Genomic DNA, 23,445 nt, shown 5'->3' with positions numbered 1-23,445 from the left:
TTTGATGTGACTGAAATATAAATTGCAGCTGTGTGTCTTGAGATCATCTCTCTTGTGGGTGAAAGATGAAGGGCTCCTCCTTGGCCAAACTGATGGGATCAAAAGACAATTGTTTCTATCCTGATGGCCGTGACACTGTGAGCTACAGGTTATCGTGAGCTCCCCCATGTCCTTGCAGCCAGGAGAGTTTAGAAGAGTTAAATTAGAAGACATCAAGAGTGGGAGAGAACAAAGCATCCTATCAATTTTCTGCAGAGCAACTGTTTAACAGTTTTCCTTCTCTTGGTGAACCTTGTTGTCTTCCCACAATCAGTAATTTCTTGCACAGCTGTTACACACAAGGGTTTTTGTCCCCGACTCTAAAAATTTTATGAAATGATTGAATTTTTTTTGACCACCAAAATATTTCTTATTTTGATTTCCTCCTACCTGTGGCGAATTTGGAGAATTGCTCTTTTTTTTTTTTTTTAAGCCTTTTTTAAAATCTTTTTGATTATTTGGCAGCACCTTCTGTTTTGTGCTTTGAGGGAACATGAGCTGGCACCTGTAAAAGTGCATGCTGCAGAGAGGCTAACACTTCTGGGAGATCAGGATAGCCCTACAAGTTGTGTAGCTGAGCAGACTTAGTTATTTGGCCTCAATGCTGCACTGCTAATTGCTAGCAAAGAGGATTCATTATATGGTCCATTATACCCCATAAAATCTACAGCCTCCCTTACATTGTCCTCTTACTTCTAGTTGTGTAAGATGTCCATAAAAGATGATGTAATTATCCAACAAATAATCATCCATGCACCTGTACATGAGTGTGAATATCAGTGGAGCATCAGCAAACTGGAGACACTTTCACTGGTCAGATGACAGTGACCAAAAGGAGAGGTCCTTCAAGAGGTGTTAGGTGAAGAAGAACTGCCTGTATGCACTGGCCACCTTAGGTGATTTAGAAGGGCAATGTTCCTCTATGCTACACAAACAGAACTTTCTAGCTTTGAAAGAAGGAGAGGTAGGACAAGGACTGGAAGTTTCCACTTGGAAAGATAGCTTGGAAAAGTTTCATCTGAAATAAGGGTACCCGGTATTAGGCAGGCAGTGGAAATTAGATTCAGGAATTGCATTGCCACAAGAGAAGGATGAGAAATAGAGCTATGTTTCTACAAAATTTGCATAAACTAAATATGGCTGGAAAACATTATCTTAACATTCTTCCATTGACTAGTGCTTTACAATCAGACATGAGAAAGCTTGTAATTTAGGGAGCCATTTTGGCAATCCTACAAACCCAATCTGTGTTGGTAATACAATGGCGAAGTATAAATTGTGGTTCACTACTGAACAGTTACTTTGGTGCTACATTTAGGTAGTTTAAAGTGATAATGCCTGGGACTGCCATGCTGTGTACCTTCAATATCACCCTCCAATTTGATCTAATTATAGCAGACATCTCAGGCTCAGTTTTGTTTAATGGTGATTTGAGTCAGTACATAGGTTTTACTCATATGAAATTGCTGCTTATTTGCATTCAGGTCTACTCTACATGTGATAATAGGATCAAATTAAGCAATCATAATGCACTATCAAGAGGAAAAATACTATAGAAATAAAAGCCCAAGGGGTCTATGTTGTATTGTTTCTCTTTTATATAATTCATAGACACTTTTGCAGTTGAAAATCTCATATAATCAGTGAAGAATCTGTCAATTTAAGGTGCTACTTTAAAACTTATTTGTCATCCTGGAGACTTTATCTGGCCATTGGTATTTCTTGTAGTGAGAAAAAGATGGGGAAAAGTTAACCTGTTAAATCCAAGGCAAGAATTATGGGCTTATATTTTTCGAACTGAAAATATATTTTATCATTTTCTTTTCAACCTGGGACTTTTCCCTCCTTCCCTCCTCTCCCCTCCCTTCCCCTTCCCTTCCCTCACCTGTTTTGAGTAAATAAGTAGATCTTATTCATTGAGTAAATTTTGCTCATTTACTAAAGGATATTAAAGTGAAAAATGCTTATTGACAGATTTTTTTTTTTATTATTTTCATTTTTTAAAATCTGAAGTAGATTTATTTCTTATACAGAAAATACCTTCTGCCAGCAGTCACCTTAATCTCACGTTTTTTGTGCTTCAGCAGTCTTTGGCACTGCTGTAATTATCACTTATTTTTTAATAAAGCAGTTTTATTTTGATGCAGAAATAAAGCCTAAGGGATGGCCAGAAACAAAGAAAGGTGGTTTGGAAATTGGCATGTATTTGCATCAAATGTTTGCAAGGAGTCATTTACATCGAGTTTTATTTTATTGAAGCGGGATGTATGAAGGCTTTTAGACTTTGAATTGTACACTGTAATTTGCCTTGCAAAGCAGAACTGTATATTCAGTGCATTTGAACTGTGTGGGAGATCATTACTTTGCAAGGTGAGAGCTTGCCAGTCATGGTGGTTACTTCCCACCCTGCATCTAAATCTATGACATGTAGTAGGAGTTTTCATTATGGCATATTTCCAAAACTGTCATATGTTTCTTTCATGAATAAGCAGGAATTGCACTCTGCATATTGACTATGTTTAGAGTTTGTTGGGCCACACTCAATGCTGTTGCTATGAAAACCTTTTAAAGCCATCTCAGTAATTACTTTTATTACTCATAAAACTGTTCCTGGCTCTTATATTCTGTGGAGGGTAGTGAACAGCTGCAAAGGAGCTTGAAGAGCCATTCAGAGTTGATTTTGGGGGTGAATGTGAATCCAGAGCATAAGCTGCAGGATGATTCACATGCTGAAGATGGTCCTCTTAGCAATGCCACAGATGCTGATGCTGCTTTGGATATTGACAGTGATGAGTAGTGTGTAATATCTGATAAAGATTAGACGTCTCAAAATCAAAACAAAGCTCTGGTACTGTAATCCCATGATACCAAAACACCATTTACAACCTGTGACAGTGAGATAATTGCCCTGGGTGTGGTTTCTATTTACTGGAATAAATGATGATAAATAGTGAATCTGGCTGGACTTTGACTGAGGGAAAATGGAATACTCATAGATATGTTTTTATATTATCACTGCTGTCAGAATATTGAAGAAGTGAATATCTATACATTTTTGTGTGATCTGCTAGCAAAACAGAGCCAGCTGGGTACAAGCAAACACACTATTACCTGGCTTCACTGTGACTCCCCCACTATATTTGTTCTCTCTGTCAATGTCTCTCATCCACAAAACCTATACCAGATCCTTTCCTTCTTCTGCCATCTCCCATATACATTATTATGTCATTTGTGACTTTTCCATAATTTAAGAATTTTCTCTTGACATGAAGATTGTATTATGATCTTAAGATGGATTTCTAAAGGAGAAAACATTGTTCACTGATTCCACTCTAATTATTAACTTGGTCAGTAACATCCATGTGAAATATTGGGAGATAAACCAAGAAATGTGATGCCCTTCCATCACTGTCCAGATGTCTCAAAAAAGCAGAGAACACTTCCTGTTGTCCTTTCTTGCAGCCACATCTGTATGACCAAGCTACTCCAGGTCATGTAACACACTACACTAGGAAGAAGAATCTTTCTGGGAGAACAGGAAGTAAAGTGAGGACATCTCTCTTTTTCCTTTACCATTCTTACATATTCTTAGCCCTTTCAGGTCATTTTAGGAGGGGTCTACAAGGAAGATGGTGCTGAGGAATGTGATAGAGAAACCCTTCGATACACCCAATACATAAGGAAAGCACATTTTTTCCTCATCATTATAGTGACAAATATAATTTGGATTGCAAGGCTGGGTGAGAAGCTCGTCCTTATTTCCTGCCTTCAGGACCTTTGTGTTGATCTTTATTTTCAATTGACTTATACAGTTGAGCAGTACATGAACCTGAGTTTATAGGGAGAGTATTGACATGACTTTGAAGTGGCGATTTAAATTTAAATTGCAAGAGTTGTCTTTGGCTCTAGGATAAGCACTGCATTTACAAAATTAAAAGTAAAAAAGAAAAAAAGCAAGACCTGTGTCCTTAAAAATACGTCCATATTTACCACAAAAGGGGAAGATGTACATTTGTCAAAGTAGTGTTAAATACAAGAAGTTGAGTTGGCAGGAGGAACATATTTGTTACGGCAGGCAAGATAAGGTATCCACTGTCTTTAACCAAGTAAATATTGACTGCTTATTAAAAATTCAACCATCTATCTTCATCCGATGTTCCACAGTCCTACAGTTCCAAATTTCTAGGTGATGAGTGACTGAAAAGGGATTCAGATAAGAGAAATTTTTTTAGGCTTTGTATATTTTCACTCTACAGGCTTTATTGGAGGCTGTCCCATCATAATTAAAGACAAACTGTTGTTCCTGTGCAAATCAAAATAAAAATGAATGTTTCCAATTAAAGGAATATAGATAGAAAAAAATGTTGCAGAGATGAAAGGGGAATATGAAAGAAAAGGGAAGAAGAAACTACTGTACTTTCACTTGTTTGGAGTGTAACAATTAGATGTGATGAATTGAAAAAGGAATCTGACTCTCAGGAACAAGCATTATAATCTGAGTAAATAGTAGAAATGGACCTGTTGAAACTGCCCAGGTTCCATTTTTTTTTTTTTCACAATACATTCCTGCTGACTCTCCACACCTCTTCTCCTGATTCTACTTTTGGTGTAGAAATTAGAAAACATTTCTTCTTGAGAAAACTTTTTCAGCTAAATTTTCAGTTTATGGCATCTTCTCTTTTCCCCCATAAAACTTTCCATTTTGAAGGCAAGGCAGCTACTTCACCAAAGAAAAAGTTGATTTCTTAGGATCATGGATTTTTTTTAATTTTTTTTTTAGCATTTGAATCCAAGTGAGTAATAAAGGGAAGAATAACATCCTTGAAGGCTTCAAATTGTACATTTTGCACAACCCTTCAGCCACTGCAGGGGTTGGAACATGCTGACCAAATTCAAGCATCAAAACACACTTCTCCTGTAGTAGTACAAATGGAGAAGTATATTGTTAAAATGAAAGGTGCCTCTTGTAGGATAAATCTCAATGTGTGTATTGCCACTAACTGAAACAATTATTTTTTTGTGTCTTTAATTGAAAACTCCTCTGAATTTTCTTATTATTGTAACTACTTCTGTGCCAGAGGACAGTGAGCAATTCACTGCACAATTCATATTAGTTTAGCCTGACTATACTTTTGTAATGCATTAATAGAATTAAATGCAGGTGCATTTGAAAAGTATCCTTGTTAAAGCCCCTGTTAATTTAATAGTTGCATTTCTCAGCACTAAGGAAGGAAAACTTTCATCATGACAGTTATTTGTATTGCCTAATTTGCTGTCACTTAGTGAGTTGACATGCCCATCTGAAGCCATTTCTGAAAGGCTTTTATATAAACAAAAGTAATTGTATGTAGATTTTATTTTATTTTATTTTATTTAAGAAGAAAATTATGATTTCAAAGTGTAGTTAGATGCTTAAAGAAGGTGAAGATACAATAGTATCTGAAAATGTTTTCATGTGCCTTTGAAAGGTTAGGTTAACATCCTCAGAAGGAACAATCTTTTCATAGAGAATCCAGTATTGTCCAGCAGAGAAGTATTTAGGGAAACTCACTGGTTTCTGCAAATTTGTTTGAAAAAATAATAAAGAGGTTTTTTTTTTTTCTGAGAAAGACTACTATACTTATTTATTTATTTATTTTTTTCAGATGGCATCCTGAATTATTCTTGAGAGTAGAAAGTTCATTTTTGAAGATGCTGATCTGGACTCACAAAGACAGTGGTTGTTGGTGCAATCTCTGTGCTGAACTTAAGTGCTCAGGTGATTGTCTGACTTGAGGGATCTCCTGGTATTGATAAGGTGCAAACATATATGTTCTGCAAACTGGAGAGTACCAGTACCAGGTACTTTATTCCTGTAAAACCGAGGTCTCTTGATATACCAGTGTGCTGGAGGGGATGAAAAAAATATTGCATGTCTGCATCCTAGTTTTTAAAATTCTCTTTTATTGTGTTAGGAGATGTTGTCCTTGCTCTGTGCACTGCTTCTGTGTTTTATTTTTTGCTGAACACATGCACAGCCAGGGATTAAGGGTTTAAGGTCCTGCCCTCCTCTTCAACTCCTGTAGCTAACTTGGGGTCTTTGTACCTTTGAAAGAGAGACAGAACAGAGGGTGGTGCTAACCACAGCCCACGTAGCTGCTGCAACAAAGGTGGCAGCATCCATGAAGATGAAGGTTTTGTTGTTGTTGTTGTTGTTTTTTTGTTTTGCACAACAACAGCTGTGCAAGACACACCAGAATCCCTTTGTTGTCAGCTCCTCTTCTTGACAGCCTGTGCCAAATAACAAAGACGTCAAAATAGAATGTTATTTTGTGAGGACAACCAGGTACTTGTAGAGGAATAAATTGCTATTTTACCTGCTGTTTAAGGCATATTAATAATACAGTAACTTTGATTTCTTAAACATTAACTAAAGGCTGTATTCAAAAACTGCCATTTTCAGTACATTTGCAATTGAATCACACTCCCTTCTCCCCTCCAAATTTTGTCTCTTAAATAAATCTTTTTTTTGTGGGATTGTTTGACAAGAATCAGATATCCTCCCACCCTTTGCCAATGTACACTGTATGGTTTAGGATTTTTTTCCTGGTTCTTCTTGTATTATTAATTTGAGTGTTTGACAAGTATACATCTGTTGACCTTTTATATGTATTTTTATTCATCTATTCATGGGCTCAGCACAGGTACTAATATCCATCATGTTCTGGCCTGAAGTTAAAGCTAAACTGACTTCTCTTGTGGGTTAGCAGGAAGAGAGATACCACTGATCACTTATTTAAATAAAACCTTTCTTTTCACCAATGTGAGTGCTATCTTCCAAAACTCAGACTCATCTAATCTTCAGTTGGCAGCAAATCTCGAGGACCTTACTATCTTGCAGGATGAGAGTGTGGAACAGGAAATTACCCATATCATATCATATTAATGATACTCCATCTCTTACAATGTCCCTTGAGGATCGCCTGAGTGCATAAATTGTCTTTTGCTATTTTGAACCTTAGTGCCAGAGTTGCTACAACATTGCTGTGTGTGCATTCAGTGACTTAGTTTTATGGCAATTTTTATTTTCCTTATCAAGGTTTCACAGCAGTGTGTCTCTGGATTTTTTGCTCTGTAACAGTTGGGTATCTTTATATGGACATAGCCCTTCAAAATTGTGAGATTGACTCAGGAGGACTGAATGAGCCAAGATTTTTTCATGCTGTTGTCTTCTGTTCCTGCTCTCTACTGAATGTATAGCTTTATGAGCATCAGAAAAGAGGCTTGCTTTCTGATGGTTTATTGCCTTGTTAGAAGCAACAGTTTAATGCTGCTTGGCAGTATAGTCAAAATTAAATTTTACAGCATATCAGAGAAGGAGAGACAGATTTCAGGAAGGGTGACGTCACTGTGGCTCTGCCACATCAGAACAGGGGAATCAAGCTGGGAAAAAAAGCACTGGAGCTTAGGAAAATGCCAAGAAGGGAGAGAAAATGGTATACAAGTGGTGAGTGGTGAGTGTGGAGGTGTCCAAGGTCTGATGATGTTGGAGGAAAATGGGTGAAGCCTATTCCCTGACCCTTCTAATCTCCAGCTATTCAGCCTAATTTTCATAGAATCACAGAGTCACAGAATAGATGAGGTTGGAAGGGACCTCTGAAGATCATCTAGTCCAAACTGCCTGCTGAGCAAGATTACCTAGATAGAGCACATTACACATTCCTTTGGAAGGACTCCATTCCTTCCTTCACTGCTTCTGCATTGCATAGCTGCCTCCTCCTCTCTGATATTTTTTTTTGCTTGTCCTCATCACAGCTTCTCCTTCCTCTCTACAAAAGCTTGGGCTGTTGCTATACAAGGTAAGAAACAGGCTTGTGGCAGAGTGCCTGGAAGATATGTGAATCAAATTTGCTGTTCTAGCTCTTGCTGACAGCTTTGGCCTCAGGGGCAGCGGTCTGTGTCCACAGCCATGACCCTTCCCATGTGTCAGGAGGGAAAGTGCCGAGGCCAAGATCATCTCCATGAGCTGGAGGTGGGGTGCATCTGTTAGGTCAGTCAGTCTCATCTCTGTACCTGGCAAGATCATGGAGCAGATCCTCCTGAAACTCTGCTAAGGCCCACAGAAAACAAGGAGGTGATTGGTGACAGCCAACATGGCTTCACTAAGGGCAGATCATCCCTGATAAATCTGGTGGCCTTCAACAGAGGGGCCAATACTGATTGGTCAATGGGGGAAGAGCAACTGATATCATCTGCCTGGACTTTTACAAAGCATTTGATACTGTCCCCATGCCCCCCATGATATCTTGTCTCTAAATTGGAGAGACATTTATTTAATGGGTGAACCACTTGGTGGGTAAACCATTATCTGAATGGTCACACTCAAAGAGTTGCAGTCAGCAACTCACTGTCCAGGCGATCAGTGACGATGGGTGTTCCTCTGGGGTCATAGGGCGCTGGGCGCTGTTCAGCATCTTTGTCAGTGAACTGGACAGTGAGATCAAGTGCACCATCAGCAAATTTACTGATGACTCCAAGCTGTCTGGTGCGGCTGACACACTGGAGAGAAGGGATGCAATCCAGAGGGACCTGGACAGGCTTGGGAGGGGGGATGGCATGAATCTCGTGAGGTTCAACAAGGGCAAGTACAAGGCCTTGCACCTGGACCAGAGCAATCCCAAAGACAGAAACAGGCTTGGTGGAAAATGGATTGACAGAAGCCCTGAGGAGAAAGACCTGAGGGTGTTGGTTGACAAGAAACTCAACAAGAGCCAGCAAGGTGTGCCTGCAGCCCAGAAAGCCAACTACATACTGTTCTGCACCAGAAGCAGCACAGCCAGCAGGGTGAGGGAGGGGATTGTCCCCCTCTGCTCTGCTCTCATCAGACACCACCTGGAGCACTGTGTTCATCCCTGGGGCCCTCAGCAGAAGAAGGACACGGAAGTATTAGAGCAAGTCCAGAGGAGGGCCACAAGGATGATCAAAGAGCTGGAGCACCTCTCCTACAAAGACAGGCTGAGGGAGTTGGGGTTGTTCAGCCTGGAGAAGAGAATGCTCCAGGGAAACCTTATAGCAGCCTTCCAATACCTGAAGGGGACTTACAGGAAAGTTGGGGAGGGATTTTTTCTCAGGAAGGGTAGAGACAGGACAAGGGGTAACAGCTTTAATCTAAGAAAGACTAGATTTCAATTAGCTATTCAGAAAACATTCTTCGTTAGGAGGATGCTGAGGCACTGGCACAGGCTGCCCAGAGAAGCTGTTGATGCCCCATCCCTGGAAGTTTTCAAGGCCAGGCTGGATGGGACTTTGTGCGACCTGGTCTGGTGGGAGGTGTCCTTGCCCATGGCAGGGAGCTTGTACCCAGATGATCCTTAATGTCCCTTCCAACCCAAACCATTCAATGATTCTATGTCAAGTGGCATTTTTGACTCAGTAAGATCTCATGACCACTAGCATAGGCAGAATGATCAGGAGCTTGGTGATGGCTGGGTTTTTGAGTGTCTTTGTTAGTCCAATACCTGTGTGGAAAATGGCAGCTTGGTGTGTGCCTGTGCCCTGTGTGAGTCTGGTTGTCTTCGATATCATATAACCATACTTATGTGCTGTTTTCCCTCAGAATCCTATTTTTGTTCTGCATGAAACATGACTGGAAACTTCACCTTGAGAACCTTCCATCAAAACCAGAGTAAGTCAGGCAAAGTGTTCAAGCACTAATCGGGTGCAGTGGAAGGCACAAGGCACAACATGACCATCTCATAAGAACAGCTAACTCCAATCAAATCAGTGATTCAATTATCCCAGTGTCCTGCCTCCAACTGCTGCCAAAAACAGGCGTCTGGGGAAGGAGGTAAGAATAGAAAGAGCATTTAATGACAATTTCCCAAGATACTTTTGCAGCCTCTGGCAATTTGCAATTGCTCTTGTTTCCCTATGGAACCCAACTAAAATCTGTCAGTCTCAGATTTCATTACTGTGAGACGTGAAGTCAGCCTTCTCAGTGTGAACTGTTAAACACCTGAAGTGCAGAGCAAGAGGAGCTCGTGCAAGACCTCAGGTTCTGCATCTGTGAAATATAGCCTGCAAAGGAACCCTAAATGGCAGTGGAAGCTGGGCAGGGGTCTGGAGTAATGACATGGTACAGACACTCCCATACTTTTCCTCTCAGGATGAAAATGAAGACAGCAGTATTCAACCTGGTGGGGTGGGATTATTCTCAGAGACTGTCTTCAGCATAAAGAGAAAAGAGTGAGAGAAGATTGCATTTGTAGATCTCTGGTGATGAGTTACACAGAGTTACATGGTAATTCTATAATCAATATAGAGTTACATGGTAACCAAGTAAAAAGAATATGATTGTAGATAGACTTTTCTTGGAAGGTATAAGCATCTTTTATGCAGTGAGTAAGAAGGGTCAAGAAATATTTTATAGACTTTATATGGTAAATACATATTGTCCAGTTAAGTTGCTAGTAGACTAAATGTTCTGCTACTCCATTGCAGATGTTGAAATAACCGTAAGAAATAAACACAAATGTATTTGGGACATTAAGTTTTAGGCAACTGATGTTGCATTGCATATAAAATGACAAAATATGCCAAAGCACAACCAAATAAAGTTAAATATGCATATGCTGATATAGGTAAGACATTATCTAATTTTAGTGTTTCTTTGTTCTGTACAGTGAATTCCAAATATTCTTTAAAATCTATATTGATCTCTTCATCACACATAAAGAATGAAACTTTTAAAGTTTAGGAAATGTTTTTAGAAATGCTGTTGTTTCTGGCTGCAGCTAGGTTTTTCCAAAGTGAAAACTTATATTTGGTTTGCTGAATCTTGAAAGTTATAGGCAGTTTTCCATGCACCAGTTATATTTACTAAGTTCTGAATTGTTTTAGGTGTTAATAAGTACATTGTTGGCAGTCTTTGACATTACGATGCACCTACTGAGAGAGATTTCCTTAGTAAGGTGTCTTACACTTTTAATTTTTCTCCCCCAGTGGTGCTATTTTGATTGACATTGAATAAGGATTCAGTTCTAAATTTACACAGTTGCCTTCACACACAGGAAATGACCAAACAACTTAGGAAAGTAAATGCAGATAACTATTAAAATAGAGGATCTAGTTTTCCAATTTTTGAGGGAGACTGGGAGCAATGATACAAAACTCAATAGTTATAATGATGTAAAATTATCAGAATTAGGATATGAATTTGCTTTATTGAATTTTATTTTGTTTTTGTATCAGATTTGGGAAATTAAAGATGATAGTAGATGCCTAATTTCTGGATAAATCAAATCAGTTGTGTTTCTCTGATTACTCAACTATTGATTTATTTTACCTTATCTGGTTTATACCAAATTCTCTCTACTACCTCAAGGACAAATTTCTATTAATTTTTAAATTCTTGTTCAGACAGATGAGAGTGAGAGTTTTAAGATTTTTCAAGGGCTATGATATTGCCCTAAAACCTGAAAAAGAGACCTGAAAGAGAGACAATATTAACCATCCATCCATTAGATAAAATTATAGCAGTGCTGTGTTTTTTATTTTTCCCCTTTCTTTTGTATTTTCAGGGATGGAAGTGAAGAGGCACTGTCTAAAGCAAACAAATCATATCTTCATGAACAAAAGCTTGTATTTTTCACTGGGCAAAAGTTGGAAGTTCTGTCTTCAAGTGAAAAGACTTTTTTTTGACATTGGCAATATTTCCCCATTTGAATTTTCATTTTTCTAATCCCAATTTTATGTAGATAAACAGTTTTAAAAGATCACTTAACATTCATCTCTTTTCCTATAATATGCAAAACAAAAGCTGCTGAAAACAATTTTGTTTGGACAGATATCCCTTCCCTTCCCTTCCCTTCCCTTCCCTTCCCTTCCCTTCCCTTCCCTTCCCTTCCCTTCCCTTCCCTTCCCTTCCCTTCCCTTCCCTTCCCTTCCCTTCCCTTCCCTTCCCTTCCCTTCCCTTCCCTTCCCTTCCCTTCCCTTCCCTTCCCTTCCCTTCCCTTCCCTTCCCTTCCCTTCCCTTCCCTTCCCTTCCCTTCCCTTCCCTTCCCTTCCCTTCCCTTCCCTTCCCTTCCCTATTTTGTCTCTACCTGTCATGGTGAAAGCAAGACTAATACAGTGAAGGAACTCTATGGAACTCCATATTAGCATGCTAGTTATTCTCATATAAAGGAAGCAAATGCCAGTCAGTCTGTGATAAATTCAAAGAATGTCTTCTATGATCAGGAAAGCAATGCTTTTTTTTTTTTTTTTTTCCTGTCTCACTTATTCAGAGTGTATCTGGAGTAATGCATTTGGTGTTAGTGTCTGTGACATGGAAAGCACTTAGGGAGACTAGAGGCTTAGCAGAAAGCTTAAAGAGTTTGAAGAACTGCTGACTATAGAAAAGAAAGATTTATATGTGCAGAATTTGCTGCATACTAAATTGTGTACATCCACTTGAGTACATTTACTTTCCTCATTCCTATTATTATTTTACAGAGCTATTGATCATTAGAAAACAAGCTGCTCAAGCACATCTACTCCTTCCTTTTACGTGATTTTACTTCTGTAGAGAGAGGTCCTGATATCAAATTTTTTATTTCCATGGAAAATGTGTGATCTAGCCCTTCTCTTTAGTGGATTAGTCAAATGCATCCAGAGGTTTGGAAAATTGTGAAATATATGTCTGATTTAACTGGTTTATCTGTCTTCAATTTCTGTTTCTATCCAGTTAGTGTCTCATGTAGAAATACTCCCTCGCACCTCTCATGATTATTTTTGAAGTCCAGACAGCTATTTGTCTTTTCATGCCTAGTTCATTACAGTGTAACTCTACTGGATTTTGATGTTCCACTTGGCTTATGCAAATAATTATCTGATATTTAATAAAACTGAAATCAAAATGGGCTCTCAGAGAAGGAAAAGGGTAACTGCCCTGGAGTTCCCAGGCTCATACTCTGTGGCTGGTGACAACAACATTGTGTCATTACATTGACTTCTCTGAGCTTTGGTAATAAGAGTGAATTGCTTTTGTTTCTCAAAGACCTTATTTACTCTAACATATCCTGAATGCTAATGCTTCCCTCTTCTTCCTCTTTTTTTTCTTTCTTTTTTTTTTTTTTCTCTACACTACTTTTCTCCCTTCTGTGTTATGCAATTTAATTATATGCAGACCTTGAATGTCATTTTCTAATCCTTTGTGGTTCATTTGAAAGTCTTGTAAAATACAACTAATTGGTGTGTTCATTAAAATGTCAGAAATATTTTTGAGTTCAATTAGATAGTATAGCAGTTTTATCCAAAGTGTGCTTATAGTACAATAACTATGTCAGGAGGATGTAATTAACAGCCATTTAAATGAACAATTGTCTTAAATTTTTCTGGTTCTTCATGCATGATAACTTAATCAAACAGCAAAGTTCTTATAGGCTTACCCATTTGAGAGAAAGGTGAAACACTATAAACTTGTATTTAAAAAGTCAAATTGAAAGCTGTAAAACTACTGAACTAAAGAAGTCAACTCTATAAAAATGCAATGCAGAAATATACTTTACTTCAACGTCAGCACATTAAAGCTAAAATCCCACCAGAAGAGGAGATCTAAGGCATGGCCACCAATTTCTGGGAAAGGCTAACATTTGAATGGAATGAAGGTCAAAGGTCAGAATCTACCAATGTAATCCATAGTTGTGCTTGCATGACAATATTTAAGACATTGGGGTCTTCTCCTCTATTTGGCTCTTATTTTGACATTAAATATTATTCACTTTTCAGTGAAGACTGTGTCTTCATGTGTAGTTCTGGCTTTGGTGATCTTAATTCTAATTGTGCAAAAGATGTTTATTACCTAAACCACTCTTTGCTGGGTTAAAAAATGGCTGGATGGCTAGGCCCAGAGACTAGTGGTGAATGGAGTGAAATCCAGCTGGCTACTGGTCACCAGTGGTATTCACTAGCGGTCAGTGTTGGGGCCCATTCTCTTTAATATCTTTATTGATGACTTGGGTGAGGGAATTGAGTGCACCCTCAGTAAGTTTGCAGACAACACTAAGATGGGGGGACGTGTTGATCTGCCGGAGGGTAGGAAGGCCCTGCAGAGGGGCCTGGACAGGATGGGTCAATGGGCAGAGGCCAGTGGGATGAGGTTCAACATGGCTAAGTGCCAGCTCCTGCACTTTGGTCACAACAACTCCATGCAGCAGTGCTACAGGCTTGAGGTAGAGAGGCTGGAAAGCTGTGCAGAGGAAAAGGATCTGGGGGTGCTGGTTGATGCTCACCTGCCCAGGTGGTCAAGAAGGCCAACAGCATCCTGGCTTGTATCAGGAATAGTGCAGCCAGCAGGATGAGGGAGGTGATTGTTCCCCTGTACTCAGCTCTGGTGGTGCTGCACCTCGAGTACTGTGTTCAGTTTTGGGCCCCTCACTACAACAAGGACATCGAAGCCCTGGAACGTGTCCAGAGAAGGGCTATGAAGCAGGTGAAGGGCCTGGAACACAAGTCCTCTGAGGAGTGGCTGAGGGAACTGGGGTTGTTTAGTCTGGAGAAGAGGAGGCTCAGAGAAGACGTAATTGCTTTCTACAACTGCCTGAAAGGAAGGTGTGGGGAGATGGAGGTCAGCCTCTTCTCACAGATAACTAGTGATAGGATTAGAGGAAATGGCCTCAAGTTGTGCCAGGAGAGGTTTAGGTTAGAAATGAGGAGACATTTCTTTTCAGAAAGAAAAGTCAGGCATCAGAACAGGTTGCCCAGGGAGGTGGTGGATCTGGGGGTGTTCAAGGAAAGGTTGGATGTTGTGCTTAGGGACATGGTGTAAAGGTTGACATTGGTGGTAGGGTGATGGTTGGACCAGATGATTCAATGATTCTATGATTCTAATGTATTAGACAGGATTAGTCCTAATGGTCCTAGTGGGTAAGGAGATCATGGCTTCCAAAAAGGCTTACAATACAATTTATTTATTTATTTATTTATTTGAAATTCAGGATCACACTGAGTAATATCATATATGTTTAAAAAAAGATCCTGAAATTGTTTGGTGCTATTTATATTATATATTCTCATCCAAATATGCCAGTTCATCAAAATAGACTTTCTGTGGCAAAATCTGCTTTTGAATATCTTTAATGATATTGTTTTACATTTCAGAATCACTTGAAAATATTTGAAAAAAATAACACACATCTTCCTGATTCACTTATGCTTTTGTTCTAAAGTATAAGCTCATTTTAGTTCATGTACGAGAAGTATATGAAAGAAGGTTCACACTAAAACAAAACCTTTCACTTGGCCTAAAGTTAGTTGGAAAGAGAACTTACAGATGATAAAAATATATCTGTCTGATTAGATAAAAAGACAAATTCTAAAATCATCAAAAGGCTCCTGAAATGGAGAAAAACATTCCTTGCCCACCTTTAGAGATCACTGCTTCAGCTGAAACAATGAAAACCCCTGAGAGCATGATCAAAGTGTCTCCTCCGGCTCCTGGAGCTTTAAATAAAGGTATACAACAGCTGAACTGGAGCATACAATGTAAGTGCCGATGTTCATCTTTGTGTCAGGTGGAATGGTTGGCACCTGAGTATGCTGCTGTTTCATGAGGGGTGTGTGAACGTCTTTGGTCTGATGATTATTGAAAGAGCAAGTGCTGTGCTTTGGTCCTTCCAGGCTCTGACAGCTTTGTTCAGACAAGGAAGCATGTCTTTCACATGTCTTTCACAATAAGCTGCAGAGAGACTGGAGCATTGAATTTTCTCAGCAAAATCACCCTCTTGGCATCGAACCTCTGTGGCCAGCTCACATTAGCAATGGCTTAATGAGTGGTTTGTCAAAGGAGATTCTTGCACAAGGGGCCGTAGCAGACAGGGCTTTGTAACATGCCTAGGTCATGGTGTCTTAGTCTCTACCACCAGATTTGCTGGTGGTGTTTATTGGCTGATCCACATTGCTCTTTATACACCTATATTATGATAGCCAGCTGTGCTCTCCTAGCATTGGTCACTCTGGAAACTTTCCCCTGGCATGGTTCTTCCATTTCCACTTCTTGCAGCACCCTTTCTCTCCTGCTTTATGACAGTCTCCCTGCAGCCTTCAGTGAGGCAGGGGCGTCATGCTTTATAAATGTTTATCCTTAGCAGTATTTTGTTCTTATTCTCCTGTGCTAAATTAAATGGACTGCTGCATCACCATTCAAAGATAGGAGAAGGCAAAAGGTAAAAAAAAAAAAAAAAAAGCAAATGTGATGCACAAATTTCTTCCCCTGTTACAAGAATATGAATAAAAAGACCAGCTCTGTAAAGTATTCCTCAGCAGGAAAACAAACAAACAAACAAAAAAAAAAAAAAACAGAAGAGATTAAATTTCAGTAAGCTACCTTTGTATTTGAATGTGGTGTTTGCTGTATTTTCTTGAAGTGATATTAGTTGTTCTGCAAGCTATAAAGGAATTTTCAGCTGCTTTGTCTTGCTGTCTTTCATTGCTATTTTTTAATTAAAGATTAAGGAATTAAATGAGCCAGGGATGCTGGGGTTACACAAGGATGAGAAAAGATCAGGCAGTCAAATCCACTGAGGTGCAATGGGGCACAGGCTGACTCCAGGATTATCGTACTCAATTATTATTTTTTCCAGTTTAAAGCATAAACATTAATGCATTTTAAGCATCCAGGTCAGGCTGACAAAATACTATTGTCTGAGAGGATTAGATTTGAAACACATTGGGAGCTACTTTATTAAGATTTTGGGTGTGATTTGCAAAAGACATTACAGCAGAAGGCTTCTTTCTGTTATACCATTTTGCACTGGGAATGGAGAAATTAATAATCAAACGAGAGATATACCTATTTGGAAGTGAACAGCTATTGTAAGGGCATAATTTTAACAGTATATCTGTTTATTAGGTAGATACATTTATAATGTTGATTGTTCTGTTTACAAACTGTGGCCACATTGTGTAATTTAGCTATAAGCTGCTGTATTTAACTGGGATGGGGAAGGAAATGAAGCTATCAACCATGGTTCTAATATTTTCAGGCATGGGACTCTACTTTTCCATTACTCTTGTAATGGATGCAGTTCTGAATTAATTTTTAGAACTGCCAGGAATAGCAGCATATTGGATTCTCTCGCTGTTTTATTTTATGTTCTGTGTCCCTGCAGTGCCTCTTGATTGCTACTCATTAGAAACAGGCTAGATTTCTGTTTACCAGAACAAAAATATTCCCTTTCCTCATCCTACCTTGCAATCCAAACTTTGCATTGGACTTAAAAAGATGCAAATCAAATATTTAAAAGTTTTAAAGACTGCATCTTCTACCATTTTAAGTCATGATGAGCCTTTAGTATGAGCTGGAAGGATTTTAAAATGTGATTCATATGCCATAGGCAACAGAACTGTGGTTATTCCTTTGCCTCATTTACTTTTATGGGAATAATAATAATATGTGTTTATCTGGAGTCAAATACCAACGTCCGTTTTATTTCCAGGATGTGATGGGAAAACGACTAGATAGGTGAAGTGCTCAGCTAGAGCGTGGGAGAGCCAGTCTGTTTCTGGCTCTGTTACAAAGGTATGGCTTTTGTCTTGCACAGGAATTATAATACAGTTCTTTGTAGACGATTAGTTTGGCATTAAGCCTGTACAGCTTAAGATGACCTCTCTTTCCTGCAAATCTCTGCAATTCACAGTAGTGTTGAGTCTGACAGAGCAAGGCTGATTGTAGATTATGTCTGTGTATCAGAGGTGTGTGTAGAGCACTTGGAGGGCTCTTGGGGAAATGGATTTCACCTGGCTGCATGTAGCTCACTGCTGGGGTGGGTGAATTTAATGCATGACTTGTGCCAGCAAACAAACTGCATGACTGGAGCATGGTTTTGTGCACATGAAGTTGGTAAGCATTCCTCTACAAAGACCAGCTATGGAACATGATGGATACCTATGGAAAAATACAGCAGTAGGGCCTGAGGCTGCTCTTCATGCAACAGAACTGAGGCATCTAATTTTGAAGATGTTGAGCTGTGTTGTTTGGACACTTGTACTGTAGTACCGCTTATAATGGATTTTGCAGAATATGCAGAAGGTCCAGGTCTACCATTTACATGTCTCTTTACAAACTCATAGGTGAAATGTTATTAAAATAGCATAAAGAGTGAAAAAACAGAGGGATCTCAGAAACTCTGGTATTTACTAATGTCAGGCCCCAAAAAAATGTGTTCAGGTTTGCAGAGCCTCAAGGGAAATATTTCTGTAGACCCATCCAGTCTTGGATCACTCTATAAGCATCAGGCTTTGGTCTCTGAATATCACTCCTTTTATACAGCTTGCTTAGAGTCCCCTGGGAACTGATCTGGATTTAACTAGTGGCCTGGCAGAGAAAACAATTAAATCCCAGTAGCAACTGTCTGAACCCAAATTGTGTCTTATATGCAACACTGTATAAATATCAACACAGGACTTTTATCTCATATATATAGATGGACAGAAATTACTTATCCCTGTAACTGCCAGGTGCTTGTTTGATAATCTAGCTAGAACATACGCTTTAATTAAAACAAATTTCAAAATTATTGTGGAAAATAATATGATGTTGTCATATTCCAATTCTTTACTTGGAGCTGAAGTGGAGTTGATGAGACTTTTTTTTTTTTTTTTTTTTAATGTGATTCTTTATGAAATTTCTAATAGTCAGTGTCTAGTGTTTATATAACAATATTCTCAGCTGATCGTACAGAAACTGAATCTTGCTTCCTTATTGCAGATACAAGAGAAGCAAGGTGGTGGAAAATGAAGCAAGGTCTCCACAGATGCCAGAAAGTCCGAACTGGGAACAATGTAATCTGGCCTCTGCCTCCTCCAGCAGCTCAGATCCTGTGCAGAGTAGAGGTGCTACCACAATGCAGACCAGCCAAATGTGAAAATACGATGAAGTTGAAAGGAAAATGTCAAAGCTCTTTTTGTTCTATCTGAGTTTCTCCTTCCTCTCTTTGAGTATTGTTACTGAGGCTCCACTGACAGCCACCTTTCCATAGCCAGAAGGGGTCATTCATGTAGATCTGCTTGAGTCACCACCACCTCCTTCTGAAAGCTCCTATTGATATAAAAAATTACCATGTTTGCTATTTGTGCTCCAAGTGATCATGTAATGAATAAACTTAATTGACCATTCTTTTATGTCACTTTGTATGATCTTTCAGTAATTCACTTAGCTGCTTGCATAACTCTCAAAATACACTGCAGATTGATACAATGCATAAAGGCAGCTTCTAGACAAATTTATGGACATCTTTCCATTGCATGAGTGATAGTCAAAAGCTTTGCAGTTAGACTTCAGAGCAAAAACAGTGATGCAGTGATGCTACAAGGATATGTTCCCACTCTTAATGCATTCTTTGTCCCTAGAGCTGCTCAGCAGCAGCCAAAGAAATATCTTCTTCATACCTGAGAAATAATAAAATGATATTAAGGCATATCACTGCCTTAGCCTTGTGAAACCCATTTTAAGTTCGCAGTGTAATTCTGAATAAGATGGACAGGATGAGGGATGCTTTAATTAGCATATAGATAGTTAAGCTCAATAAGTCTGGTTTCAGTGAAAAGATTGCAGTGCAGCAACATGTTTTAGTCACACACCATTATTTATTTATTTATTAAATTGACTTTTTTTTTTTTTTTTTTTATGAACCCAGAGGTAGAATATAAAACCTCTGTGCTTAGCACACAACCATTTATTTTTTAAACTTGACAGAAATAAATATTACAATCAAATCTATCTTAAGGATCACATCTGAGAACCAATATATCTAAATTTTGCATAGATCCTATCTGAGAACCAATATATCTAATATTTTGCACAGGTTTTGGTTGAGATAAACTTTCATACAGAAAACTGTTTAAAGATAGGTATGCTATATTAATATGACTATGACTTGCCAGCTTCATTTTATATGTATCTTATTATCCTTAAGGATCACAACATTCAAGTCTACTTTTACTGATGAAAGCAATTTTGTTTTGTTGTTTGGGTGTTAGCATTGTGACTTTACTGCTTGTATGTGTATTGCTTTTCATTTATTTGTTTATCTATTTAGTTAGTTAGCTTTTAAGGATGCCTGGTAGTAATATCTTCTTTATTTAAATCTCTGACACCTTATTTGTCTCACATTGATTTCTTTGCTGGCAAGGAAAGTGAAGGATGCTTCATGAATACCTCTGCACCCACATGCAGTTTCACTTTTACTACATAAAAAGGCATACATTGTTGGGCTTTGCAGCTACTTACACATTCATTTTACTTTCATTTTCTCCCCTTTTCCCTGTAAGCTTTCCTGTGAATGCTAATAAGATGGGTTCAGATATGGTGTGTGGACAGGATGCTTTTCTCAAATTTCTCATGGGTGAACAACCACTGTTTCTCATCATGACCCCTGCCTGGTGCAATCAAAATCCAGAATCATTCTGTTCTGCACGTTGATTGAATCCTCACATTCATGGCAGTGCTTGGCCACGAACTCTGCATTGCAATCTGAAGAAGGGTCACTCACTGATGTACTGAACCCTTCTGCTAGGCCTGCTAAGTGTAATTTATATGTTTCAACTCTTTCTCAGCCTGAATGCTGGAAAAGAAAGCCACAGGGATACCTGACAACTGGTGCTGTGATTCTCAGTGGGAGATTTCTCTGCTAATTAAAATTAATAATCAAAATTATGCTCTGTGGTATATTCATGATGTGAACATATATTCAGGATGTTGTGACATGAAGTGCTTGTTTTTTATGTATTGAATGTCTGTTCTCATTGTCTTGGTTACTTTATTTCTGAAATATAAGGTATTTAAAACATCACAGTTGCCATGTAAAATATACATATATATGTTTGAAATCAGTCCAGTTATGAGCATAAAGAGTAAGAAATTACACAACTGAGCTGAAAGAGCAGATCGCAAAGCTCCTATCGAGCGTACTGTCACTATTTCATGTTTGTTTTTTTTTTTTTTTCTTCCTTGACCCTCTCAATGAAGTTTTTTTTCCCAGTAATTTTGAAGGAAGCAAATCATTTCCCCAAGTCATATGTCCCCAAATATGTCTAGCTTTGAGAAAATTATATTTTCCTTAGCAGAGCAGTAACTGAAATTAAGCTGAAATTAGTGAGGTACAGCGTATGGCATGTTTTACACAAGGGAAAACTAGGTCAATGAATATTATGGCTTCTGGCCATCTACCTATAGACCTGTAGAAAAAAATATCATGGAAACCTCTGCAAACCTCATAGAAAAGATCCGTAAGCTGCCTTTCATAGCTCCTGCTATAAATCAGTATAAGAGAGGCCATGTCCTTGGTGGTTTCTGCAGCATTTTCTCCCTCTGCACAACAGCTTACACTAGAAGCTTCAAACTGTGACTAAAGAGTTGGGAAAGGCTGAACCAAAACCCATTCACTTTCATCATAATGTTTTTTTCTTTGCAGCAAACATGTTGTTCTGTTTTTGTTGTTGTTGTCATTTTTATTATTATTATTTTCACCTTCAGATTATGATTTGATCAGTCTCCAAAACGTGCCTATTGATGTGGGAAGGCAGCAACATAGTCTCCTGGACCTGAGTAGGACAGTTACTGGGGTATGGGCATGTGGCTGACAGAAGCAAAAGTGGAGCCTGCCAGGTGGACCCATCCGTATTTGTTTAGCTTTAAACCAATGAGTACTGGAGACCAAACAGGATTGTATCTTGAACAAGACTGATGATATGACTACATAGTCTCTTGCCTGTGGCACGAGTCCTTGATAAATCTGTGCTGAGGACCATTTTGAGTTTGCTTTGGTGAGAACTTGTCTAGTGGGGACTGTTAGCGTTAGGTCAGAGGTTGGACTCGATGATCTTGAGGTCTCTTCCAACCTAGAAATTCTGTGTGATTCTGTGAACATCTTGTGGAGCGAACTGTAGTTGTATTGTATGTATGAACATAGCAGAAGATGTGGACATAACATTTATAATCCACATAGGTTTTTACTGATACTTTCTTTTCTGGCATCTCACATATTAGCCATGAATTGAATTGGACTGTTAGTAACTTCAACAACTTTTCTGAGTCCTAGATCTGGATGCAATTAAATAATAATAATAATAATAATAATAATAATAATAATAATAATAATAATAATAATAATAATAATAATAATAATAATAATAATAATAATAATAATAATAATAATAATACATGAGTGACAAGATATTAATATTTTTTAAAAAAAAATCTGTTTTGTACAAAATATCCTGTGAAACACACATCTTTTATGGGAGAAACTATTTTCAAGTGTATTTACACACACATTTAGCCTAGCTCAGAAACAAAAGGGCTCTTCATGACTCACTCTTGCTGTTATGTTATATATAACAGCTTGCTTTAACTTTTTTTTTTTTAAATGATTTTCTTTATTCTTTTTTCACTTCATGCTCTTACTAAAGCATTTTTCTAGTAATGTCTCACAAAAAAATGTTCCCAATTCATGCAAAGTAAAGTCTGAGTAGACGGAAACCCTTGCTCTTGAAATTATAAAGTGGTATATACAGAAACATTGCAAATTTCCCACTTCATCAGACCTTCAGTTTTAAATCAAGGATAGTAATGAGGTTGATTTCTAGAGCAGGTAATTCTGACTATGAAGACAGCATCATAAGTCTCAGATTGATTGGCCTTGAATTTCTCATCACTACATATTGTATGATACTGCACATTTGAGCCATTTCTTTAATCACAGCATTTAAATCCAGAACACAACTATCCTAAAAGGTAAGAAAATTTAAATATCTTTTTTGGAAGTTATTTACACCTGTACTACCCAGCTGGGGTTATAAGGAAAGGTTTAACCAGAGGGAAATGGAATTTGCCATGAAGTGCTTCTGATCCTGCTTTGGAAGAATGGGGTTATGCAGATGAAGATAGGAGAAATAAGAAAGGAGTGTTGTTTTAAGAAGATGTTATTGTAGTATAAATACTTGGTAAAGGATGAATAAAGTGCTGGGTCAGCATTTCCACATATTGCAGTATCAAACCTGGAATTTGTGTTATATCAAGGTATTCTAAAAAAGAAGTTATCCTGATGGGTTTTATATCTATTGCTAAGAATCCCACACATAAACATGAAATTCTTATATTTAGAGGCTTATCACAGCAAACTCTCAATGCTGAAACGTTCTTTTTCACTGATGCACCACACTGGTCATAAATTCAGTCATTACCTGAATTCAGCCATTAGTCATGGCTCTTTGCTTTTCTTGTTCACATGAGTTAATAAGCTACATACTTAGGCAGGTTATTTTTCACAAAATAAATCAAAAAATCTGTCCCATCCTTTGCTAAGAGATGCAGTCTGTCAATGTCATGAAGGGCAATTATTTTGGTATTGATTCTGAAAAATTCAGATTGTGCACTTCAAAGGGTTAAAC

General features: G+C 38.3%; 1 long non-coding RNA gene across 2 annotated transcripts in view; it reads left to right on the top strand.

Moving 5' to 3' along the window:
• The window catches only part of LOC106015673 (uncharacterized), a 77,116-nt gene extending 57,946 nt beyond the window's left edge, over positions 1-19,170 (top strand). For both annotated transcript variants that reach the window (XR_011810882.1, XR_001187868.5), the window contains 4 exons: positions 5,685-5,797; positions 9,635-9,865; positions 17,493-17,575; positions 18,764-19,170. This is a non-coding gene — a long non-coding RNA (uncharacterized lncRNA). The remainder of the gene's footprint in view (positions 1-5,684; positions 5,798-9,634; positions 9,866-17,492; positions 17,576-18,763) is intronic.
• The last annotated feature ends 4,275 nt before the right edge of the window (positions 19,171-23,445 follow it).

The sequence above is a fragment of the Anas platyrhynchos genome, chromosome 8 (genome assembly GCF_047663525.1).
Source record: "Anas platyrhynchos isolate ZD024472 breed Pekin duck chromosome 8, IASCAAS_PekinDuck_T2T, whole genome shotgun sequence".
Classification (NCBI taxonomy): Eukaryota; Metazoa; Chordata; class Aves; order Anseriformes; family Anatidae; genus Anas; species Anas platyrhynchos.
This window is presented reverse-complemented; position numbering and strand designations above follow the sequence as displayed.